The sequence below is a fragment of the Tamandua tetradactyla genome, chromosome 3 (assembly GCF_023851605.1).
Source record: "Tamandua tetradactyla isolate mTamTet1 chromosome 3, mTamTet1.pri, whole genome shotgun sequence".
NCBI lineage: Eukaryota > Metazoa > Chordata > Mammalia > Pilosa > Myrmecophagidae > Tamandua > Tamandua tetradactyla.
Window position 1 is genome coordinate 56,370,581 of NC_135329.1, and position 27,388 is coordinate 56,397,968.

At 42.0% G+C, this 27,388-nt stretch overlaps 1 long non-coding RNA gene across 1 annotated transcript in view; it reads right to left on the minus strand.

Moving 5' to 3' along the window:
* Positions 1-6,990: 6,990 nt before the first annotated feature.
* Positions 6,991-27,388, minus strand: part of LOC143677317 (uncharacterized) — a 55,872-nt gene continuing 35,474 nt past the window's right edge. The window contains exon 3 of the long non-coding RNA XR_013172507.1: positions 6,991-20,228. This is a non-coding gene — a long non-coding RNA (uncharacterized LOC143677317). The remainder of the gene's footprint in view (positions 20,229-27,388) is intronic.

Sequence of the window (27,388 nt, forward strand, 5' to 3'; positions counted from 1 at the left end):
ACATAATGGATAAAAAAGCATGATCCCACTATATGTTGTTTACAAGAGCCTCACTTAAGACCCAAAGACACAAATAAGTTGAAAGTGAAAGTTTGGCAAAAGAAATTCCACACAAATTGTAACCAAAAAAAAAGAGTTGGGGAAGCTATACTAATATAAAAAAAAAGACAGACTTTAAGTTAAAAGCTATTACAAGAGACAAAGAGGAAAGAAAAGAAAGAAAAAAAGAACAAAATGAAAGAGATGAAGAAGGACAGTATATATTAATTAAAGAAGTGATACACTAAGAGGATGCAACAGTCATAATTATTGATACACCTAACCATGGAACCCTAAAAGATGAGAGGCAAACACTAGAAATCTGAAGGAAGAGAGAGAGATGTTCAACAATAGTTGGAGCTTTCAGTACATCACTATTTTAGTTTGCTAGCTGCCGGAATGCAACATGTCAGAGATGAATTGGTTTTTAATAAATGGAGATTTATTTCATTAGTTCTTCAGAGGAAAGGCAGCTAACTTTCAACTGAAGTTCTTTCTTACGTGGGAAGGCACAGGGTGGTCTCTGCTGGCCTTCTCTCCAGGCCCCTGGGTGCCAACAACTTTCCCCAGGGAGATTTCTTTCTGCACCTCCAAAGGCCTGGGCTGAGCTGCGAGTGCTGAGATGAGGTATGCTGAGCTGCTTGGGCTGTGCTACGTTGCGCTCTCATTTAAGCACCAGCCAACTGAGTCATTGCAGTAGCATGCCTCCTAGCAGACTGCAGATGTAATCAGCAACAGATGAGGTTCACGTACCATTGGCTCATGTCCACAGCAACAGAACTAGGTGTCTTCACCTTGCCAAGTTGACAACTGAATCTAACTACCACAACCACTCTCATCAATAGGTAGAACATCTAGACAGAGGATCAAAAATGAACAGAGAACTTAAATAATATGATAAATGAACTGGACCTGACAGATGTATATATAATGTTCTGCAATACAGAACACTGTACCCTAAACAGTAGGATATAAATTCTTCTGAAGTGCACATGGATCTAGTAAAGACTATATGTTCGATAACAAAACAAGTCTCAATATATTTAGAAAGATTGAACAATTGTAGGCCAACAAGTTAGACAATCTAGGTAAAATGGTAAATTCCTAGAAACATGAAAACCATCTATACTGACTCTAAAGGAAATAAAAGACCTCAACAGACTGATGACAAGTAAAGAGAATAAAGATACTACAAGAAAGAAAATTACAGACAATTTTCTCTTATGAATATAGATATAAAAATCCTCAACAAAGTACTTGCAAATTGAATCTCACAGCATACTAAAAGAATTATAAACCACGATCAAGTAGGTTTTATCCCAGGTATGCAAGGAGGGTTTAAATATGAAAATCAATCAATACACGTTTTGGTTTGTTAATGCCACTGGAAATGCAATATACCAGAAATGGGTCGACTTTTCTTTTTTTTTCTGAATTTGTATGCTGTATGGCAGGGGTCACATTTCGTACTTTTCCCATGTGAGTATCTCCTTATTATGGCACCATTTGTTGAATTTTTGCTTTTGTTTGGTTTTTCATTTGTTTGCTCCATTGTTTGGGAAGTGCATGTGCCGGGAATCCATTCCAGATCTCCTGCATGGCAGCAAGAATTCTACCACTGAGCTACCTTCACACCCTCAATGGATTGACTTTTTTTTCTTTTTTTTACATGGGCAGGCACTGGGAATCGAATCCAGGTCTCTGACATGGCAGGCAAGAATTCTGACACTAAGCCACCATCACACCACCCTGGGTTGACTGCAAATATCTATGTGAGTCCCTGCTTTCAATTCTACTGGTTATATACCTAATAGAGGGATTGCCAGGTCATAGGGTGATTGTATATAATTAGCTTCCTGAGGAACTGCCTAACTTTCTTCCATAGCGGCTGCACCATTTCACATTCCCACCAGCAATGAATGAGTATTCTTATTTCTCCATGTCCTCTCCAGTACTTGTAATTTTCTGTTGTTTTTAAATGGTAGTCATTCTATATGGTGTGAGACAGGGGGTCTCTTTCATTCTTTTTTTTTTTCTTTTTTTTTTATTAATCAAAAAAAGAAAAGAAATTAACACAACATTTAGAAATCATTCCATTCTACAAATGCACTCAGTAATTCTTAGTATCATCACATAGATGTATGATCATCATTTCTTAGTACATTTGCATCGATTTGGGAAAAGAACTAGCAAAACAGCAGAAAAAGATATAGAATGTTAATATAGAGAAGAGAATTAAAATAATAATACTAATTATATATATATAAAAAGGAAAAAGAAAAAAACAAAAACAAAAGATACAAGCACACAAACAAACAAACAAACAAAAAACCATATTTCAGGTGCAGCTTCATTCAGTGTTCCAACCTAGTTACATTACACTTAGGTATTATTGTGCTGTCCATTTTTGAGTTTTTGTATCTAGTCCTGTTGCACAGTCTGTATCCCTTCAGCTCTAATTACCCATTATCTTACCCTGTTTCTAACTCCTGCTGGTCTCTGTTACCAATGATATATTCCAAGCTGATTCTCAAATGTCGGTTCACATCAGTGGGACCTTACAGTATTTGTCCTTTAGTTTTGGGCTAGACTCACTCAGCATAATGTTCTCTAGGTCCATCCATGTTATTACATGCTTCATAAGTTTAGTCTGTCTTAAAGCTGCATAATATTCCATCGTAGGTATACGCCACAGTTTGTTTAGCCACTCGTCTGTTGATGAACATTTTGGCTGTTTCCATCTCTTTGCAATTGTAGATAATGCTGCTATAAACACTGGTGTGCAAATGTCCGTCTGTGTCTTTGCCCTTAAGTCCTTTGAGTAGATACCTAGCAGTGGTATTGCTGGGTCGTAATCCATTCTGCCATTCTATGTCTTTTGATTGGGAAATTCAGTCCATTAACTTTTAGTATTATTACTGTTTGGATAATATTTTCCTCTACCATTTTGGCTTTTGTATTATATATATCATACCTGATTTTCCTTCTTTCTACACTTTACTCCATACCTCTCTCTTCTGTCTTTTCGTATCTGACTCTAGTGCTCCCTTTAGTATTTCTTGCAGAGCTGGTCTCTTGGTCACAAATTCTCTCAGTGACTTTTTGTCTATAAATGTTTTAATTTCTCCTTCATTTTTGAAGGACAATTTTGCTGGATATAGGAGTCTTGGTTGGCAGTTTTTCTCTTTTAGTAATTTAAATATATCATCCCACTGTCTTCTAGCTTCCATGGTTTCTGCTGAGAAATCTACACATAGTCTTATTGGGTTTCCCTTGTATGTGACAGATTGTTTTTCTCTTGCTGCTTTCAAGATCCTCTCTTTCTCTTTGACCTCTGACATTCTAACTAGTAAGTGTCTTGGAGAACACCTATTTGGGTCTATTCTCTTTGGGGTGCGCTGCACTTCTTGGATCTGCAAATTTAGGTCTTTCATAAGAGTTGGGAAATTTTCAGTGATAATTTCTTCCATTAGTTTTTCTCCTCCTTTTCCCTTCTCTTCTCCTTCTGGGACACCCACAACACGTATATTTGTGCGCTTCATATTGTCATTCAGTTCCCTGATCCCCTGCTCAAGTTTTTCCATTCTTTTCCCTATAGTTTCTGTTTCTTTTTGGAATTCAGATGTTCCATCCTCCAGTTCACTAATTGTAGCTTCTGTCTCTTTAGATCTACCATTGTAGGTATCCATTGTTTTTTCCATTTTTTCTTCTTTGTCCTTCACTCCCATAAGTTCTGTGATTTGTTTTTTCAGATTTTCTATTTCTTCTTTTTGTTCAGCCCATGTCTTCTTCATGTCCTCCCTCAATTTATTGATTTGGTTTTTGAAGAGTTTTTCCATTTCTGTTCGTATATTCAGCATTAGTTGTCTCAGCTCCTGTATCTCATTTGAACTATTGGTTTGTTCCTTTGACTGGGCCATATCTTCAATTTTCCGAGCGTCATCCATTATTTTCTGCTGGTGTCTGGGCATTTGATCAGATTTCCCTGGGTGTGGGACCCAGCTGGTTGAAAGCTTTTTCTGTGAAATCTCTGGGCTCTGTTTTTCTTTTCCTGCCCAGTAGGTGGCGCTCGTGGCGCTCGTCTGTCTGCACGGCAGTCGGCCTGGGAAACCGCGCGTGGAGGCGGGGATCGCTGGCCGCCGCGGCTTGGGAGAGTGCCAGTCCTAATTGCCCAGCTGGCCCAAAATGCCAAGCGTGACGGGAGGGCCCTGCTATCCAACGTTCCCAGTCAGACCAGGGAACCAGGTGCGTGGAGGGGACCCCAGTCGCCAGCCGCCCCGGCCGGGAAAACGCGCGCCCCTCGGGTATCTCACCGCAGCAGATTCTCCCTGCCCGTTCAGCTGTTCCAGAATGGGGTACGCTGTCTTTTTGGTCTCTGTCGTGACTCCGGGAGCTGTTTCGTATTGTTTCTGTTTCTTTAGTTGCTTTTCTGGAGGAGGAACTAAGACCCGTGCGTCTTACTAAGCCGCCATCTTCTCCGGAAGTTCTTTCATTCTTTGCATATGAATATCCAGTTCTCCCAGCACCATTGGTTGAAGAGACTATTCTTTCCCAACTGAGTGGCTTGGCAGCCTTGTCAAAAATCTGTTGGCAATAGGTTTGAGGGTCCAACTCTGAATGCTCATTTTTATTCCATTGATTGACATATTTAAGCTTGTGCCAGTACCAGGCTGTTTTGACCACTGTACTTTTGTATATGTTTTAAAGTCAGGAAGTGTGAGTACTTCAACTTTGTTGTTTTTAAGATGTTTGTGGCTATTTGTGGCCCCTTACCTTCCCAAATAAAATTTAATAATTGGCTTTTTCATTTTTGCAAAGTAGGCTGCTGGAATTTTGATTGGGATTGCATTGAGTCTAGAAATCATTTCAGGTAGAATTGACATCTTAAAGATATTTAGTTTTCCAATCCATGAACATAGAATGTCTTTTCATTTATTTAGGTCTTCTTAGATTTCTTTTAGCAATGTCTTCTAGTTTTCTGTGTACAAGCCCTTAACATTTTTGGTTAAATTTATTCCTAGGTATTTGGTTCTTTTAGTTGTATTGTAAATGGAATTTATTGATTTCCTCCTTAGATTGCTCACTACCAGTGCATAGAAACATTACTGATTTTGCATGTTGATCTTGTACCTGGCCACTTAGCTAAATTTGTTTATTAGCTGTAGTAGGTTGTTGTATATTTTTCAGGATTTTCTATATATATGTTGTGGCATTGTCCACAATTGTCGAAAGATGAAAGCAACTCAAGTGTCCATCAACTAACTATTGGATGAATAAAATGTGGTTATACATATGATGGAATACTATTCAGCTTTAGGAAGGAACGAATTCCTGATGCATGTGACAACACAGATGAACCTGAAAGACATGTTAAGTGAAATAAGCTAGAACAAATGGACAAATAATGTATGATCTCACTGACATGGACTAATTATAATAAGCAAACTCACAGAGTTAGAATCTAGAATACAGGTTACCAGGAGATAGAACAGATGTAGAAAATTGGAAGATGATGCTTAATTTGTACAGAATTTCTATTTAGGTTGATTGTAAAGGTTGGGAAATGGATGCTGGTGATTGTAGCGCATTATTGTGAGTGCAATTAACAGTGCTGAATTATGTAAGGGGAAGTTTTGGCCTGTGTGTGGTACCATAATGAAAGTCAGAAGATAAAACATGGGATTTTACAACACATTGACCCTACTGTGGATGATAAACTGGGGTTAACAGTACAAATATAAGAGTGTTCTTTCATGATTTATAACAAATGTGCAACACTAATGCAAAGTGTTAAAAATACAATGGTGTTACAGTTCAACACAACCCAAAAGACCAAAGACCATGTTAGACAGTAGATTACCCATGAGTTAGAAGCAGGGACTTCAGCAGACTCCCATGAGATCTGGTTATTAGGGGAGGGAGGTTTTATGTTCTTGGACCTTTAATATCTGTCCCGGTCATGTAGGAGGCTATGTGACTTGCTCTCAAACTGCAGGAGGGGGCATGGTCAGGGCCCTGGGTCTTTATAACCCACCCCCCACACAGTAGACTATGGTGACCATAGGACAGATATTGCATTCATTAACAGTCTAAGAGACAATAGAACATTAGGAACTCCTTACACAGAGATAACTCCACAAAGTGAGGCCACCATGGCTAAGAAAGGGAATTAAATCACTCTATTGATAATTGACAAAACCTGTGATTTCACTCTTAAATGAGAAGATTCTCTTCCAGATTTTCCCACGTGTTGAATCCTGCTAGGCCAGCAAGGTATTTTACACAGTCCAACTCACAAGGATCACAGTCCAAGGCAGGCCACTGGCACCCAACAGCAGCAGTTCAGTGCATACTCAGCATTGATCTGTTATGCATGTAGGTTTCCCCAGACAGTATTTGCTATGATGCTAAGGGCAAGAAAAATGCAAGCTAAATTTCCATTAGTAGACAGATACCACATTTTCTCACCCCCCATGAAATTGCAGGGAGCTTTCTGGAGTCAAATCCATGGTTAGCTGGGCATAAGTTTCCATAGAATAATACATACTGTGCCTTGGGGTATGGGGGAAGTCCTGGGTTGGCTACATATACAACTTTTGGCATTTTGTGTATAAGCTGTGGTCTAATACTTAAATTTTGGGTGACCCCAATATCTCAGGGATCTAGGACTCCCAACCAACAGGGGCTGCATTGGCCAGGACCAGGGCCAATCTACCTTATTTTCCCCAATTTCTGATTCTTGTGGCACAGGCAAAAGCAAGTTATTTTCATTACCTCATTGTGGCTGTAGTGGTGCTGGTCTTTTTATCTGAATTTGCAGCACTAGCACAGGCCCCACCATTACCAGTTCAACAAGGGTGGGAACAGTTGCTTGGGGCCATGAACTGAGGCGGTCAAGGACCTGATATAATTGGCTTATCCACTGCTGCAGAGATTGCGTATCACTTTTTTTTTTTTTTTTTTTTATTAACAGAAGCCATTCTAGTGGGTGTAAAGTGGTATCTCATTGAGGTGTGTTTTTTTTTTGGCGGGGGAAGGAATGGCACAAATGAAAGAACTTGGTGGATGCTGACACAACTTTTAAAAATGTAGACTCAAACATACGTGCATTGCCACGCGATCACAGAAGTTATCCCCATATTTCCAAGGATGTGTTTGGCAAATAGATATACCCTGCCAAGGCAGATTCTGGAGCCACTGTCTTGTGAGAGTTAATTATGTAATCACCCAATCTTTGATTTCACCTGCTCAGTCAGGAAATGAATCTCAATGAAGTCACATAAGTGGTGGCTGTTTTTGTCAGTGGTCAGTCTGTGCAGTTCCAGCAGTGACTGAGTCATCCTTTTTTCCAAGGGTAATACATATTCCATAGTATTCAGCTTGCCCTCCCAGTCACCATGGTCTAGATTCTTGACATCCTGAAAGAAGATCTGGCCATGTTGTTGTTGCTGCAGCTTAAATTTCTCAGAATATTCCCTCTCTTTAGGAGACTAGTGAAGAAAATAATTGGCAAATCTCTTCAAAGCCATGATATCAAACAGTGCTTATCACTTTTTAATTGCTCCTTTAAAAACCCATTCATCCTTTCAATTAACCCTACTGCTGTGAGACTGTAAGGCAAATGAAATGTCCATAAGAGGTCAAGTTCAGTAGCCCAGGCTTGGGTTAGTTGTTCAGAAAAGGGGGTCCCCCTGTTACTGTCCATATCTGCGTGGACCCTGAAGAATGCAGTAAGATTTTCTGGGCTACATATTGTACCTCTTTGGTTAGTTTTCCCTACTGGAAAGGTCAGTGGCCATATCTACAGCTATAAAAGCATATTTTGCACCTCTGGATAAGGAAAGGGGTCTCATATAATTTACCAAGTTGATGAGGAAGCATCCTTGGGTGTCACAGCGAACAGGAGGGGCAGGCGTCCATGAATTCTTTCAGCTGTTGTCTAATGATAGGCAGCTGGAATTGCTGTGCCAGTCTCTACAGAGTCTGTTACTCGTGGTGTCCTGTTTTTGTATGCAACCACTCAGCAGCCTCGTGTGATGTTGGCTTTAGACTATGGATTTTTGTTAAAGCATCTGCTTTAATAGTGCCAGGTAAAGAATCAGTGTTATAGCAGAGACATAAAACATGGTACCTTTTTCTTGTGACAGATAGTGCAGATATCTTCCAACATTTCTTATCCCCATATGGGCAGCAGACAATAGTCAATTGCTCTTGCCTCCATGTGGCCATCCACACTGCCAGGCCCTGGTACCCTGCCCAGTTGTCAGAACAAATAGCTAATGCATCTCCTGGTTTGTGAACAATGACCATCCATACAGCGCTTAATCCAACCCATAGGCTGCTTTGCATAGCCCCTGTTTCCTACCATATAGTGCCCATACTAGGTTGCACAGCTACTGATGTCCATATGGCAGGCTACCCGTGTGCTAATCCATCATTATACCAGGCAGTCTTAGGTACACTGCCACATCTGTCAGTGCTGGGCACAGAGATAGTCACCTTGGGAGGATCAGCAGGGAGAGGCAAGTGTTCTTCTTCCATGTGGGAAACTGGTCTCAGGAAATCATGCATTTCTGCACTTAAGGGGCTGTTGTTGAAAATGTTAAGCTTTGGCCTATAAGCACATACCTACCCCTTTATAGGGATGGCTGTTCTAATTTCACAGGGCATTTCTGAGTTAGTCCTTCACCCTGCAGTAAGGCATTATAGGAAGCATACAGTTGTTTTTCTAAGGGATTGCCCAGCAGTTCAGCTTATTTCCAGAACTGAAACCAATGGTAACTTGCTTTGTCTGTTGCATTTGCCAAAAGCCCCTCCCAAAGCCAGTATCAGAACTGGCCATATATATATTTTTTATTTTTATTGACAAAACATAACAACATACAAATACGGACATTCTTAACATATGAACATTTCATTCTTGGTGTATAATCAATGATGCGCAATATCATCACATAGTTGTCTATTCATCACCATGATCATTTCTTAGAACATTTGCAGCACTCCAGAAAAAGAAATTCAAAGAAAAAAGAAAAAACTCATACATACCATATATCTTACACCTCCCTCTCATTGACTGCTAGTATTTCCATCTACCATATATATATATATTCTTTTTTGCAGGCACCGGGAATCAAACCCAGTTCACTGGCATGGCAGGTGAGAATTCTGCCATTGAGCCACTACCCAATATATTTTAGTCTTTGTCCCCCCCCAATTTTTTTTTCTATACCCCTTACCACTCCCTTTCATTGATCACTAATAATTCAATCTACTCAATTTATTTTAACATTTGTTCTCCCTATTATTTATTTATTTTAATCCATATGTTTTACTCATCTGTCCATACCATAGACGAAAGGAGCATCAGACACAAGGTTTTCACAATCACACAGTCACACTGCGATAGCTGTATCATTATACAGTCATCTTCAAGAAACATGGCTACTGGAAAATAGCTCTACAGTTTCAAGCAGTTCCCTCTAGTCTCTCTAATACACCTTAAACTAAACAGGGGGTATCTATATAATGTGTAAGAATAACTTCCAGGATAACGTCTCAACTCTGTTTGAAATCTCTCAGACACTGACACTTTATTTTGTCTCATTTCTCTCTTTCCCCTTTCAGTCGAGAAGGTTTTCTCAATTCCTTGATGCTAAGTCCCAGCTCATTCTACCATTTCTGTCCCATGTTGCCAGGAGGTTTGCACCCCTGGGAGTCATGTCCCATGGAGAGAGGGTGGCGGTAGTGAGTTTCCTTGCCATGGTGGCTGAGAGAGAGAGATAGGCCACATCTGAGCAACAAAAGAGGTTCTCTGGGGATGACTCTTAGGCCTAATTTTAAGTAGGCTTAGCCTATCCTTTGCAGGGATGTTTCATATGAACAAACGCCAAGATTGAGAGTTTGACCTATTGATTTGCTTGTCCCCACTGCTTGTGAGAATATCAGGAATTCTCCAAATGGGGAAGTTGAATTGTCCCATTTTCTTGCCATTCCCCCAAGGGGACTTTGCAAATACTTCTTTATTCACTGTTCAAATCACTCTGGGATTTATTGGGGCATCACTCTGGACAAACCTACAAAATCTCATGCCCTATTCAAGGTTCTATGTACTTATGGTGTTCAACTAAGCTATCCATATAAGTTATTTTAGGAAATGCGCTATTCAAAATATAAATTTTGCACCAAATAAACATTTTTGCTTTAGTCTCACACAGAAGTTGAAGCTTTAAAATATGAATGACCATCTATTTCCAACACCTGCAGTATTGACATTCCTTTAGAACTGACTATATTTAAGTCACTAGTCACGTCTATGTCTCTACCCCCCATAAAGCTTAAGCCAGTGTAATGGTCCATCTGGCTTTTTCAAAAGCAGCCTGTGGGAGGTATCCCGTTCCCAGGGGTAGCTTTTCCTAATAAAAAAATACACAGGTTTTAACATCTGGGCTTAGTGAGGAATGAAAGGTTTCCAATACCCCCAACAATCCCAAGAAAGTCATTAGTTGTTTCAGCGTATGCAGCATAGGAAAACATTTTACCTTATCAATAACCAGAAAAGGAATAAATTTTGCCTTTCCCAATCATACAATACCTAAGAAATTTACAAGGCAGCCAAGGCATTGCAGTCTACCACAGTTAGTTGTTCATTCCCACCTGTTAAGATGAAATAGCAACAAGCCCGAGGCTTTTTTTTTTCAGTTTTGGAAAAGAGTTATCGGTTAACATGATATAATCAATATAATGGAATAGAGTTACATTTTTCCATTTAGCCAAATCCTTTGCTATGAGCCCACAGCAAGTGGTCAGGCTATGTGAATAGCGTTATGGGAACACCATTTTCTCTTGTTCTCCTTCCTAGGTAAAAACGGGTTGACTGGCCCTATTTAAGGGAATACTAAAGAATTAAGTGTTAACTCCTAGTAGGAAAGAGGGAACTTTTGGAAACACAGCATTCAAAGGTGGTGTCACCCCACCCTTTAACTCTCAAACTGCTTATTTTTTCTCCTTTTCATCATCAGGTAAAGAATCTATGGGATGCCAGGCAGGGGAAGTCAGAATATGCCCTCTTACTCTAGCATATCAGCAGGCTAATATTTCTAAACTCTTATCTACCAGGTATAGCCTCTCATTCAATGCATCCTCCAAATCTACTGATTTCTCTGTCTTTATGAAACAATGCACTGCAACAGCCTCCCACTTGCGGGTTTTTCTATCTTTCCCAAGACAGCCTGCCACAGCTGGCCACACCACACACTATGGCCAAACCAACTGTAGTGCAGTCAGACAAGTGGGTAGCCCCTCCCTGCACCAATGAAGCAGCATGCCCTGGGATTACTCCCCCTCCACCCAGAGCCCCCTTCCCCAGGTTCATGCTCTCTATGGCCAGCAGCTCCTTGGTCTCCTGGCCAGCTCACCAAATGTTCCAGCCCAACACAACCCTGAGACCAAAGAACACTCTAGACAGGAGACTACCCATGAGTTTAATTAGGGGCTTACGGACAGGAGGGAGATTGTCCCAATGGCAGCCGGTTGATAGATGGAAGTCTGCACTCCCACCCAAAAGAGAGATAAAAGAGAGGCGTGCCCAGGAAACGCTTATGAAGTTTAACATCTCGCAAGATTTGGTTACAATGGAGTTTCAGCAGACTCTCATGAGATTTAATTATTAGGGGGAGGGGTATTTTACATTCTTTCACCTTTAATATCTGATCCGGTCATGTAGACGGCTATGACTTGCTTTCAACATGGAGGAGGCGGGTGGGACCCAGGGCCCTGGGTATGTGAATGTGGTTGAAAGGGGAAGTGTTGGCTTCTTTATGTTACTACAAAGAGAGTCAGGTAAAACATGGGTCTTTATAACACAGTGAACCCTATTGTGGATAATGGACTGGGGTTAACAGTACAAATAGAAGAATGTTCTTTTGTGATTTATGACAAGTGTTATGATGCTAATGCAAAGTGTTAAATAATAGGATGGGATATGGGGAATATACACCTAATGTGTAGACTATTTTAGTAATCTCTCAGCAATTTTAACAAAGGTGCTATATTAATGCAAAGTATCAACAATAAGAGAGTATATGGGAACATTGTATTTTTAATATGATTTTTCTGTAAACCTACAATTTCTCCAATTGAGAAATAACAATTTTTAAAATTATGCTAAGTGATAGAAATCAGACACAAAATACTACACATTGTATATGTGTAATACTACATATAGTTTGCTAAGCTGCCAGAATGCAATATCCCAGAACTAGAATGGTTTTTAAATGGGGAATTTAATAAGTTGCTAGTTTACAGTTCAAAGGCCAAGAAAAAGTCCCAATTAGAGCAATGATATAGAAATGTCCAAATTCAGGCACCAAGAAGAAGTTACCTTCACTCAAGAAAAGCCGATAAGTTCAGCATCTCTCTCAACCGGGAAGGCGCATGGTGAACATGGCGTCATCAGCTAGCTTTCTCTTCTGGCTTCCTGTTTCGTGAAGTTCCCCCGGAGGCATTCTTCTTCTTACTCTCCAAAGGTCTGGCTGGTGGACTCTGTGGTTTTCTCAGCCTCGTGGCTCTGCTCAGCTCTGCTCGGCTCTACTCGGCTCTGCTCAGCTCTGCTGTGGCCTTCTCGTGGTTCTAAAAACGAACTCTCTCCAAAATGTTTCCTCTTTTAAAGGATTAATGGGTGGAGTCACAACTCCATGGAAGCCATCTAATCAAAAGTTACCACTCACAATTGGGTAGGCCACATCTCCATAAGAACAACCAAAATGCTCCCAGACAGCAATATTGAATGAGGATTAAAGGATATGGCTTTTCTGGGGTTCACCATGAATTCAAACCAGGACAGTAGGATTCCATTTATATACAATGTAAACATAAAGAAATCTGTAGACATAGAAATAGATTAGTGGTTAGGTAAGGCTGGGGAAGGACAAAGGGATTGAGAAGCGATACTGAAGGGCATTGGGTTTTTCTTTTTGGAATAGTGAAAATATTCTAAATTTTATTGTGGTGATGAATACACAATATACTAAACATACTAAAAGCCATTGTTTGCACACTTTGGATGGACTGTATGGCATGTGAATATATCTCAATAAAGCTGCTTTCAAATGAAGAGGTGTAAGAAAGTATAAAATGGCGTGTTCAGTGTTATCCACTGCCTTGTTATTTATAATAGCAAAAGGTTAAAACAACTGAAATGTTCATCAGCAGCAGACACGCACAATGGAATACTATGCAGGCACAAGAGATGGGAAGTGCTTTCCACTGGGAGCTGAGCAATCTCCAAGATGTGTAGCAACACGTAAAAAGCAAGGTGCAAAAGTATGAAGATACTACTCTTGGGCACAGAAGGGCAGAAAAAAATTAAATGCATTTTCCAGCATTTACTTCAAGTGTCTCTGGAAGTATATACAAGAAGCTGATCATATTGGTTGACCTGGAAAAGGGAGCACAGGTGCTGAAGGGCTACCAAAGAGACATTTTAATATATACTGTTTTGAACCTTTTGAATTTTGAAAAGGCGGGTGTTTTCTATTCAAAGAAACATTTTTAAAAGAACAGAGAAAAAGACCCCTGTATCCTTGAAATGTAATTCCCTTTCAGTGCATTTAAGAGGACAGAGAAATTGCAGGGAGAAGGAAAGAGCAGTGATTGCAGAGATTGCATGGGAGAGGAAGGGGTTTTGTTTTGTTTTTAAACCATGAGAAAGTGGAGCCTTTTAAAAGAGGGAGCAGAAAGAGCCAGGAGGGCTGGAAGGGGGTGTAGACACTGAGAAGATAGGGAGTCGGAAATGCAGCAGGACCCTGGAAATGGAGGGAGGGGCTGGGAGAACAGAAGGTTTGCTTCAGTAGGGCAGGCGCCTGCACCTGCATCTGCGGAGCCCCCAGAGGGGGTGGAGGACGGGTGAGGACAGGATGCCTCAAGCAGGGAATGGGTGGCTAGACACAGAAACCCACTCGGCCCAGGGAAATCTCACAGAGGTACAGCTGGAACGCACGGGCCAAGAAAAGCCAGGAGGTGGACATTCTTTGTCCCTCAAGGGCCTGCCCTGACCCTGGAAACTGCTCCATGTCCCTGCCCATCCAGCTCTCAGCTCCCTCCTGGGCATGTGCATGGCTGAGAAGGGCCACCAGCCCATGTTCACTTGACTTTCAACTTGGGGCTTGTTCTAGTTTGCAAGCTGCCGGGATGTGATATCCTAGAAATGGAACGGCTTTTAAAAAGGGAATTTATTAAGTTGCTAGTTTACAGTTCTAAGGCTGTGAAAATGTCCAATTTAAAGCAGGGCTATAAAAATGTCCAAGTTAAGGCATCCAGGGAAAGATACCCTGGTTTAAGAAGGCTGATGAAGTTCAGGGTTTGTCTCTCAGCTGAAAGGGCAGTGGCAAAGTCCTCTAGCTTTTTCTCCCAGCTTCTTGTTTCATGGCACTCCCCCAAGGGTACTTTCCTTTTTCAACTCCAAAGTCTCTGGCTGTGCGGGCTCTGTAGCTTTTTCCAAAATGGTTCCCTCTTAAAGGGCTCCAAGTAAGCAACCCCACCTTGAATGGGTGGAGACACATCTCCAGGGAAACATCTAATCAAACATTACCACCCACAATTGGATGGGCCACATCTCCATAGAAACAATGAAAAAGATACCACCCAGCAATATTGAATGAGGATTAAAATGGCTTTTCTGGGGTTCACAACAGATTCAAACCAGCACAGGGCTCCACACAGATCAAGGAATGCAGCTGACAGGCCTTTGCTCTAAATTTGGAGAGAACGGGGTTCCATTCGGACCAGGCACCCTCTCATCTGAACCATGAGAGTGCTCAGGAGAACAGCGTCCAGGGCTAAAGCCAGCTGCCCCTCAGGTTGACTGGCCAGGTGTTCTGTTTTGTACCCTGGGAGCTGGCAGATGTCTGCATGTGGGGAAAGGAGTTGACGAAAGTTTGCTTGTTTGGCCTCAACTTTCTTGAGGGAAATGCAGGAGCAGGGATTTGAGAGTGTGGTGAGTATGCTCACTGAGGGGTGCAGGAGAGGGAGCTGAGGAAGAGGAGATGGAAACCAGAGGTTGCCTGCCCTGTAGCCATTTACCGGACTTCAGGTGGAAACACTGGATTTTCCTTGAGGAACTACCCTGACCAAATGCACGGAAGGGTGAGGGCCAGACTGAGACCAGAAGGGACCAATTTCTCAGGCTGCCGGCTGGTCTGTCTCAGGGCACAACACACACTCCACTAACCCAAGTCCCGGTGCAGGCACGGGGAAGCCCTGGTCCTGTATGCTGGTGTTCACTGAAAGCCGTGCATCCAGGGGAGAGGGAGCAGAGGGGAGCTCCAGAGGGCACAGCAGGTGTGGCTTGGCTTCTCTGGGGTCCTTCTAGGGCAGGACCTCTCCCCTGGGCTTCATGGGACCCAGGGGGCACCCTAAGACTGAAGGCACAATTGTAGGCACCACTGCATAATTACATTTTTCTCGGGGCTGAGAATTCATCATTTTCATCAGCCTCTCAGAAGGTGACCCTAAATGATGAAGCGCCATCCTGGGACCTATTCCCACTCAGTGGAAATGGCTGTCAGTGAGAACTAGAAGAGCTGTGACACCCCTACCAAGATACCATTGTGCCCCCTACCCCTATCCCCACCCCACATACAAAACAAGCACCTGGATCTTGGCTTTGGAACTAAGAGGCACTTGGAGCTCCTGGGGCCACAGACAAGACCCGGGAGGCCTCGAGGGGGTGCAGTTGAGCTCCGGCTCCCCAAGAGGGTAAGGGATGAATTCATGTAAATGCCTCAAAAAACCCTTAGAGTATTTATGGAGGGGTATGCCGGGAAGCTATGGTCCTCATCTGTAATCTCAGGAATGGAGGATGGGAAACATGAGGAGTTAGTTTCCTGCCCCTTGGTGGACCAAACCCAGCTGAATTCCTTGGTGCTGAACCAGACCAGCTGGCACCATTCTGTAGACTGGTCATTCCCACAGCCACAGAACCGGCTCACCCAACCACACCAAGGGGCCCACAGGCTCCTTCCAGTACAAACACTCTGGTCCTTTGGGTTGTATCAACAGGCCCTCACCTCTCATATAAACTTTGCGATATACAAAACACGCAGTAGGTCATGTGTCATTTGAGCCTCTCAGTGATCCCAGAGGTACAGAGGGCACATACCATTTTACCCATTTAACAGCTGGGGAAGCTAAGGTTAAGGATTTTGCCACCAATCACATGGTTGGTAAATGGTGTGAAGTTAAGACGGAAGCTCAGGTCTCCTTCTCTCCACACCCTGGGCTATGGCCCGAGCTCGGCACCTAGCTCTCACTGCAGAGAAGCAGAAAATGCCTCCTCAGAGAGCTGGGCGATTCCCATCTCTTTCAAGAACAGGTGAGAACAACTTGGATTTCGGGTCTGATCGTATCAGCATACATCTAGATAACGGTGGCTTCCGGGAAGAATCCAGGCAGAACTATTCGTTCCTTCCTCTGGGCTTTCATGGCACTTGACTCCTTCCTTAGTCACCGTCCGTTTCTATCTCAAGGGCCCACCTAACACAGCGGCCAACATGCAGCGAGCCTTCTTTAAATAGCTGCGTATATGTTTAAAAACACACACACAAAGGGTTGTTCCTGTAACCTGTGCTTCACTAACTCAAGGTGTTGAGAAAGTCCTATTTTTTTCACTCAAATCTTCTTCTGCCAGATTAGTAGGAAATTCATCCTCTCCCTCCTCATGTCCCCTTGAGTTGTCCTAAGCCTCTTACTCCAAGTGGGGAGGGTTGTTTTTCCACCTCCCCAGGGACAGAGCCGTGACATCCAAGCAGACCCCACTGCTGGGTTTCTTGTGGCCACATGGTGTCATTCGTTTCAGCACAGCACAGGACAAGTCCAGTGATAAGCTAAGACTCCCTAAGACTTTGGAACATCAAAGGAGACACCGGAGACCCTTATAGGTGGACAAGAAGGAGAGTCTCGGGAATGGATGTGACAGAAAGAGAACGAGGCAGTTCTGCGTCTTTCCCTCCAAAATAAGTGCAACATTTCTCAAAGGTGGGAATGGAACATGTCTTTCTAAATTCCCTGTACTTCGTAGCATGCAAATAAATGCTCATAGCATGGAAACCAGGAGACACACTTGTGGTTACTCAGACTTTTTGCAGACATGGAAGTATGCCATCAATTTATCCGTTGAGATGTTTTTCTTTCGATATGCAGCTGCATTTCTACTGAGACGGTGAGCAGATCCTGCACTCGGCTCTAGAGCAGAATGCTTAGGTTCAGAATCAGCATTAAGGAACTAGGAAAATGCTTGAGCAATGCCTGGCACAGTAGGTACTTAGTACATGCTGAATCCAAGGACTACCCTGGGCCATGTGCATACAGCAGATGCCCCATTCCTGCCCCTTCCAGGACCAGACCCCTTCCCCACCCGCCACCTCTGAGTGTTAGAGGCCTGAGCAGATGCTTTTCAGCGGCCGAGGACACACTGCTTTATTTGGTTGGCCTCAGTTCAGAAGACACTTTTCTGAATTCAGGGAATAAAACCAAAAGATGAACCGAGAACAAGTACTGTGATCTCTTTAAGTGCGTTCACTTAGACGCTGACTGTGACTACTTCAGGAATGTCTTTGTTTTTCCCTCAACACATTTCTTTTATTATCGGTTTTACAAGGTTTCCATTAGAAAAATGCAGAGATGATACATCTTTCTCCTGGAAACTGGCTGGATGTGTTGCACTTTAACAAAATAATGATGTGCAATTGTAAACATTTTACTTCGTTAAAATTCCAAGCCTGATCCATCTGGGTATAGGAAAAAATGTAACTCCTTTTTAAAGAAGTATTTATATTATTATTTGTGGTATTTAAAAAGTAAGGGTTTTAATTTTTATATGAAAAGAAATGGCTTTTGTTTTGCTAAGCCACGGCTCTAGCCTGTTGGGGGGTCCCCCACCACCTTTCAGGAGTGGCAGGAAGGCTCCGTCCCGGCCTCCTGGCCAAAAATTCTCCCTGACGCTGGGCTCTGGATCAAAGGCTCCTAATAAAATCTGTGGAAACGCCCGTTTGTCAACGATGGCAACAGGACTGTGGGCTTGGGGACATTCCAAGTGGCCATTCGTTGGTTTCTGAAATACTCGACCCCACGGCTGTGTCCAGGGACACTTGGGCTGGCAGTTCTTCTGGTGGAAGGACGGATGCCAGGGAGAGACCGCTGTGGTGGTGGGTAAAGTCAAGGAACTTAGACGTATTCTGGAGTCACCAAAAGCAGCTGTTCAGGAGGAGCCGGCCTCCTGGCCTTTCAAGGCACTGGCTCTGCTCTCCAAGGCTTGCTTCCTAAGAGCAACCTCCCCTGAGCCAACAGCTCACATCCAGCCCCACCCACGTGGGAAGCCTCCTAGCTGAGTCTGTTTCTGCCCTGCCACTTATTCACAGGGTACCCTTGGCACATCAGTTTTCTCATTTGTCAATTGAAGGCCTGAACTAGGAAACATCTGAGTCTCTTTAGACCCATTTCCTATGATTTTCAACCTTCCACCCAAGGAGGAAGGACATAAAAAGGCCCCATAGGAAAGGTCGGGGCCAGGGAGGGGGAGGGGGCGGCACATGTGGGTAAGGGGCATGGAATGTTTTGGGCTTTCTTTTTCTTTTTGGAGTAATGAAAATGTTCTGAAATTGATCATGGTGATGAATGCAAAACTATGCAATGATACTGTGAGCCACTGATTGTATACTTTGGATGGATTGTATGGTGTGTGGATATATCTCAATAAAGTTGCATTTTTATAAAAACACCCCATAGGGCATTAGCCAGGCTGCCTGTGTGGAGGGAGAACCAGACAACAGGTGACCATGAAGACCTTTTCAAGGCGGGGCCTGCTGAGAACCTACTCAGCAGTGAAGGCAGTTCTGGGCTTCAGGGAAAGGGGGAGGTGGGAAGACAACAGTGGATATCAAGCCTCAGTCTCCTGGGTCAAGAAAACCTGAAATTGCATAATCCCAGAAGTTTGGAGCTGGAAGGGTCACCAAGAGCATCAGTGCTCATTTACCAGAGAGGGAAACTGAGGCCCTGAAAGGGAACATGACTCACTCTAAGGCCCACTCAGTGCAAGTTAATGAAAGAGCCAAGAGTAGAACCTGGGTCTTTCAGTTCGCAGTCCAGTGGCCACTCCACCATGCCCCACTGCTGGAGGAACAGGCATCTCTATGGGGTTTCCAGAGGCTGGGAAAGGCAAGCGGGGCTGTGGCCAGGGAAGGGAGTGTCAGATGGAGGTCTAAAACTTAGACTAAATCCTTGCTACTCAAAGTCTGGTTGAGAGGCAGCAGTTTGGGCATCACCTGGGAGCTTCTGAGAAATGCAGAATCTCAGATCCCACCCCAGCTCTGTAGAATCAGAATCTGCGTTTCAATAACTTCCCAAGTGGTTCATTTGCAGGTTAGAACTGAGAACCACGGAGCCAGCCGAAGCAGCCTCCTTTGGAAAAATCTGCCTGAGGGAAGGCAGCCCAAGGACATGCTTCCTTTAGCTCAGGTCAGGGAGCAGCTCCTAGGTGCCACTTCCACAGCAGAACAGTCTCGAAGCACTGTGGGGCACGTGTTAGAGGCCCAAGGCCGTGGGTCCCAGGAGGTGCTCACCTGTGCCACCTCAGAGCCCCCAGGCCTTTGGGACCCACGGCCCTGGGCCCCGTTCATCCAATGAGACTTTCCCATTGTGGAGAGCAGGTGATGAGAAAGGTGCCCAGAGAATCTTATAGATCAGCTCTCTGTGACTGAGAGTAGATTATTTGGGCTGTCCTCACTTCCTTTACCTGCCCGCACACGTGTCGATTAGCACCTGTGCCCTCCTTCTGGACTGGTTCTGCACAGCTTACCACCCTCTCCAGCACGCATTACGGCCGGTAGCCGTGGCCATGTTCAGGAGTGTCTGAACATGGAGCTTGGAGGTGGTTCCGTTCCCATAAGAGCTCTGGGCAAAGGGAGGTGCCTCTGAGGTCTGCTCAGGTGGGGTGGAATCTGCGGAGGAGCCCAGGAGCTGAGGCCGCATGTTTGACAACGGGTGGTGGCAGGACCGGGATCCTCGCAGCCCCGCAGCTCGCCTGGCCTCAGCGGCAGTACTCTCGCTCGATGCTCGCCATCAGTTCCTCTTCTGAGTAGTCATACAGGATGGCTGACTGGCTCTCAGGCCTCTTGTGGCTATTCTTTGGGGGTCTGCAGGTGAGAAACAGGGACAGGGATGTCAGGAGGCAAGTTGTCCCCTTCAAACTCACCACCTTACTCGACCACCACGATGGCTCTCGGACCCATCCTAAAACCAAGATGGAAAACCTCTGCCAGTTTTCCATACCCCAGGGATAACTTTAAGTCTCTTAGCTCAACATTTAAGACATGCTGTCGCCCTTGCCTATTGCTCTGGCTTTATCTCCCACTCTGTTATCCACTGAGTAGGAAACCAGTCCATACAGTATTTAAGGCTCTGGGGCTGGAGAGACTGGACCGTGACTCCCAGCCCTGCTGCTTACAGCCTGGAGACTTGGGCACGTCATTTTCTTTTGTGAGCACTCTTCTGAGCATTTTTTTTCTCTCCCTCTAAAATGGAGATAATACTGCTTTGTTCATACATTCATTCTGAGGAGCAGATAAGATAAAGCAGGGACAGTATGTGACAGGGATTCTGGCACACTGTATGAGCCCTTACTGAAATCTGAACGAACATTATGAGGTTCATTGCTTGATGTAATCCCTATGCTGGTCTCGCTCTGAGGAGTCACATGGGCAGGTGCTGTGAAAGGGCAGGATTGGGGTTTAGGGTCCTGTGATCTTTTTTTTCTTGGAATTTGAGAATCTGCAGAAGGTAGTTCTTGGGGATAATTTAATAACAACCTTTAATAGACGTGTTCTCATAGGAAGGGTCATATTGTTTGGCATTTAAAAGACGAATAAGAAAAGAACTGTATTGTAACATAGGAAAGAGACAAAGAATTCATGTAAAATTTGTCTCAACTCATTTTTTAAATGGTATACAAATTTAAATATATTCTGTGTTTGAATATTCTTAAGATCTTTATAAAACAATATCAGACCACGTATCTCCTTGTGTAAACCCAGCTTATTAATAGTTCTTAATCCTGGCTGCAAATTAGAATACCTGGAAAGTAGTTAAAAAATATATCAATTTCACATTCTTAAGTGGGGCTTACCATGGGTATTTTTTAAAAAATTTATTTATAAATTAAAAAAATAAGGAAACAAAATAAAACAACATACATAATCAGTAATTCACAATATCATCACTTAGTTGCATATTCATCATTTCTTAGAACATTTGCATTAATTCAGAAAAAGAAATAAAAAGGCAACAGAAAAAGAAATAAAACGAACACAGGAAAGAAAAAAAAAAGATTATACCTACCATACCCCTTACCCCTCGCTTTCATTGATCACTAGCATTTCAAACTAAATTTATTTTAGCATTTGTTCCCCCTATTATTTATTTTTATTCCATATGTTCTACTCTTTTGTTGACAAGGTAGATAAAAGGAGCATCAGACACAAGGTTTTCACAATCACACAGTCACATTGTGAAAGCTATATCATTATTCAGTTATCCTTAAGAAACATGGTTACTGGAACACAGATCTACATTTTCAGGCAGTTCCCTCCAGCCTCTCCCTTACATCTTGAATAACAAGATGATATCCACTTGATGCATAAGAATAACCTCCAGGATAACCTCTCAACTCTGTTTGGAATCTCTCAGCCATTGACACTTTGTCTCATTTCCCTCTTCCCCCTTTTGACCGAGGTTTTCTCAATCCCTTGATGCTAAGTCTCAGCGCATTCTAGGGTTTTTCTCAATCCCTTGATGCTGAGTCTCCGTCCGTTCCAAGATCTCTGTCCCATGTTGCCAGGAAGGTCCACATCCCTGGGAGTCATGTCCCACGTAGAGAGGGGGAGGGTGGTGAGACTGCTCGTTGTGTTGGCTGGAGAGAGAGGCCACATCTGAGCAAAAAAAAGAGGCTCCCTTGGGGTGACTCTTAGGCCTGGATTTTAAGTAGACTTGACCTATCCTTTGTGGGGTTAAGTTTCATGTGAACAAACCCCAAGACTGGGGGCTCAGCCTATAGCTTTGGTTGTCCACACTGCTTGTGAGAATATCAAGAATTCAACATGGGGAAGTTGCATTTCTCCCCATTCTCACCATTCCCCAAAGGGGGAATGCAAATACTTTTCCACTCACTGACCGAATCACTCTGGGATTCATCGGGGCATCACTCTGGACAAACCAGCAAAATCTCATGTCCTACCTGAGATTCCAAGTACTTATGGCGTTCAATCAAACTATCTACATAAGTTATATTAGGAAATGCACTAGTCAAAATATAAATTTTGTGACAAATAAACATTTTTTGCTTTAGTCTCACACAGAAGGTGACATTTTAAAATATTAATTACCATCTATTTTCAGTACCCTGCAGTAATGACATTCCTTTGTTCTTCCTCATGCAAAAACATTTTTAAAATTGTACCTTGTACATTTCACTATTATTATACACTCTAGGCATTCCTAGATTGTACCATCTCAATCTTTAACATCTATCTTTCTTTCTGAATTCATTTATGTCCCCAGTCCTCCTCCCTCTATCATTCTCACATGCAGCTTCATTCAGTGTTTTAACATAATTACATTACAGTTAGGTAGTATTGTGTTGTCCATTTCTGAGTTTTTGTATCCAGTCCTGTTGCACAGCCTGTATCCCTTCAGCTCCAATTACCCAATATCTTACCCTATTTCTATCTCTTGATAGTCTCTGTTACCAACGACATATTCCAAGTTTATTCACTAATGTCAGTTCATATCAGTGAGACCATACAATATTTGTCCTATAGTTTTTGGCTAGTCTCACTCAGCATAATGTTCTCAAGGTCCATCCATGTTGTTACATATTTCATAAGTTTATTCTGTCTTAAGGCTGCATAATATTCCATTGTGTGTATATACCACAGTTTGTTTAGCCACTCATCTGTTCATGGACATTTTGGTTGTTTCCATCTCCTTGCAATTGTAAATAATGCTGCTATAAACATTGGTGTGCAAATGTCCGTTTGTGTCTTTGCCCTTATGTCCTCTGAGTAGATACCTAGCAATGGTATTGCTGGGTCATATGGCAATTCTATATTCAGCTTTTTGAGGAACCGTCAAACAGCCTTCCACAGTGGTTGAACCATTTGACATTCCCACCAACAGTGAATAAGTGTGCCTCTTTCTCCACATCCTCTCTAGCACTTGTCATTTTCTGTTTTGTTGGTAATGGCCATTCTGGTGGGTGTGAGATGATATCTCATTGTGGTTTTGATTTGCATTTCTCTAATGGCCAGGGACGTTGAGCATCTCTTCATGTGCCTTTTGGCCATTTGTATTTCCTCTTCTGAGAAGTGTCTGTTCAAGTCTTTTTCTCATTTTGTGATTGGATTGGCTGTCTTTCTGTTGTTGAGTTGAACCAGCTCTTTATAAATTCTGGATACTAGACCTTTATCTGATATGTCGTTTCCAAATATTGTCTCCCATTGTGTAGGCTGTCTTTTTACTTTCTTGATGAAGCTCTTTGATGCACAAAAGTGTTTAATTTTGAGGAGTTCCCATTTCTTTCTTTCTTTCTTCAGTGCTCTTGCTTTAGGTGTAAGGTCTATAAAACTGCCTCCAATTATAAGATTTATAAGATATTTCCCTACATTTTCCTCTAACTGTTTTATGGTCTTAGACCTGATGTTTAGATCTTTGATCCATTTTGAGTTAACTTTTGTATAGGGTGTGAGATACGGGTCCTCTTTCATTCTTTTGCATATGGATATCCAGTTCTCTAGGCACCATTTATTGAAGAGACTGTTTTGTCCCAAATGAGTTGGCTTGACTGCCTTATCAAAGATCAAATGTCCGTAGATGAGAGGGTCTATATCTGAGCACTCTATTCGATTCCATTGGTCAATATATCTATCTTTATGCCAGTACCATGCTGTTTTGACCACTGTGGCTTCATAATATGCCTTAAAGTCAGGCAGCGTGAGACCTCCAGCTTCGTTTTTTCTTTTCCTCAAGATACTTTTGGCGATTCGGGGCACCCTGCCCTTCCAGATAAATTTGCTTATTGGTTTTTCTATTTCTGAAAAGTAAGTTGTTGGGATTTTGATTGGTATTGCGTTGAATCTGTAAATCAATTTAGGTAGAATTGACATCCTAACTATATTTAGTCTTCCAATCCATGAACACGGTATGCCCTTCCATCTATTTAGGTCTTCTGTGATTTCTTTTAACAGTTTCTTGTAGTTTTCTTTGTATAGGTCTTTTGTCTCTTTAGTTAAATTTATTCCTAAGTATTTTATTCTTTTAGTTGCAATTGTAAATGGAATTTGTTTCTTGATTCCCCCTCAGATTGCTCATTACTAGTGTATAGAAACATTACAGATGTTTGAATGTTGATCTTGTAACCTGCCACTTTGTTGTACTTGTTTATAGCTCTAGTAGTTCTGCTGTGGATTTTTCAGGGTTTTCGACATATAGTATCATATCATCTGCAAACAGAGATAGTTTCACTTCTTTCTTTACAATTTTGATGCCTTGTATTTCTTTTTCTTGTCTAACTTCTCTGGCTAGAACTTCCAACACAATTGCTCTGGCTAGAACTTCCAACACAATGTTGAATAACAGTGGTGACAGTGGACATCCTTGTCTTGTTCCTGATCTTAGGGGGAAAGTTTTCAGTTTTTCCCCATTGAGGACGATATTAGCTGTGGGTTTTTCATATATTTCCTTTATCATTTTAAGGAAATTCCCTTGTATTCCTATCCTTTGAAGTGTTTTCAACAGGAAAGGATGTTGAATTTTGTCAAATGCCTTCTCTGCATCAATTGAGATGATCATGTGATTTTTCTGCTTTGATTCGTTGATATGGTGTATTACATTAATTGATTTTCTTATGTTGAACCATCCTTGCATACCTGGGATGAATCTTACTTGGTCATGATGTATAATTCTTTTAATGTGTTGCTGGATTCGATTTGCTAGAATTTTGTTGAGGATTTTGCATCTATATTCATCAGAGAGATTGGTCTGTAGTTTTCTTTTTTTGTAATATCTTTGCCTGGTTTGGTATGAGGGTGATGTTGGCTTCATAGAATGAATTAGGTAGCTTTCCCTCCACTTCAATTTTTTTGAAGAGTTTGAGCAGGATTCTTACTAATTCTTTCTGGAATGTTTGGGAGAATTCACATGTGAAGCTGTCTGATCCTGGGCTTTTCTTTTTGGGAAGCTTTTTAATGACTGATTCAATTTCTTTATTTGTGATTGGTTTGTTGAGGTCATCTATTTCTTCTTGAGTCAAAGTTAGTTGTTCATGCCTTTCTAGGAAGTTGTCCATTTCATCTACACTGTTGTATTTATTCGCACAAAGTTGTTCATAGTATCCTGTTATTACCTCTTTTATTTCTGTGGGGTCAGTGGTTATATCTCCTCTTCCATTTCTGATCTTATTTATTTGCATCCTCTCTCTTCTTCTTTTTGTCAATCTTGCTAAGGGCCCATCAATCTTATTGATTTTCTCATAGAACCAACTTCTGGTTTTATTGATTTTCTCTATTGTTTTCACGTTCTCAATTTCATTTATTTCTGCTCTAATCTTTGTTATTTCTTTCCTTTTGCTTGCTTTGGAGTTAGTTTGCTGTTCTTTCTCTAGTTCTTCCAAGTGGACAGTTAATTCCTGTATTTTTGCGCTTTCTTCTTTTTTTGATATAGGCATTTAGGGCAATAAATTTCCCTCTTAGCACTACCTCTGCTGCATCCCATAAGTTTTGATATGTTGTGTGTGCTGGTTTGAAAGGAAGTATGACCCCTAAGAAAAGCCATGTTTTAATATAAATCTCATTTCTTAAAGGTAGAATAATCCCTATTCAATACTGTATATTTAAAACTGTAATGAGATCATCTCCCTGGTTGATGTGATTTAGTCAAGAGTGGTTGTTAAACTGGATTAGGGGATGACATGTCTCCACCCATTTGAGTGGGTCTTGATTAGTTTCTGAAGTCCTATAAAAGAGGAGAATGAGAGATTGAGAGAGAGTAGAGAATGCTGCAGCACCATGAGGCAGAGAGTCCACCAGCCAGTGACCTTTGGAGATGAAGAAGGAAAACACCTCCCGGAGAGCTTCATGGAACAGGAAGCCAGGAGAAGAAGCTAGCAGATGACGTCGTGTTTGCCATGTGCCCTTCCAGCCGAGAGAGGAGCCCTGACTGTGTTTGCCATGTGCTTTCTCACTTGAGAGAGAAGCCCTGAACTTCATCGGCCTTCTTGAACCAAGGTATCTTGCCCTGGATGCCTTTGATTGGACATTTCTATAGACTTGTTTTAATTGGGACATTTTCTCAGCCTTAGAACTGTAAACTAGCAACTCATTAAATTACCTCTTGTTAAAAGCCATTCTGTCTCTGGTATATTGCATTCCGGCAGCTACCAAACTAGAACATTGTGTTTTCATTTTCATTTGCCTCGAGATATTTACTGATTTCTCTTGTAATTTCTTCCTTGACCCACTGGTTGTTGAAGAGTGTGTTGTTGAGCCTCCACATATTTGTGAATTTTCTGGCGCTTCGCCTATTATTGATTTTCAACTTCATTCCTTTATGATCTGAGAAAGTGTTTTGTATGATTTCAATCTTTTTAAATTTGTTGAGACTTGCTTTGTGACCCAGCATATGGTCTATCTTTGAGAATGATCCATGAGCACTTGAGAAAAAGGTGTATCCTGCTGTTGTGGAGTGTAATGTCCTATAAATGTCTGTTAAGTCTAGCTCATTTATTGTAATATTCAAATTCTCTGTTTCTTTATTGATCTTCTGTCTAGATGTTCTGTCTATTGATGAGAGTGGGGAATTGAAGTCTCCAACTATTATGGTAGATGTGTCTATTTCCCTTTTCAGTGTTTGCAGTGTTTGCCTCACGTATTTTGGGGCATTCTGGTTCGGTGCGTAAATATTTATGATTGTTATGTCTTCATGTTGAATTGTTCCTTTTATTAGTACATAATATTCTTCTTTGTCTCTTTTAACTGTTTTACATTTGAAGTCTAATTTGTTGGATATTAGTATAGCTACTCCTGGTCTTTTCTGGTTGTTATTTGCATGAAATATCTTTTCCCAACCTTTCACTTTCAACCTAGGTTTATCTTTGGGTCTAAGATGTGTTGCCTGTAGACAGCATATAGAAGGATCCTGTTTTTAAATCCAGTCTTCCAGTCTATGTGTTTTGATTGGGGAATTCAATCCGCTAACATTTAGTGTTATTACTGCTTGGGTAGTACTTTCCTCTACTATTTTGCCT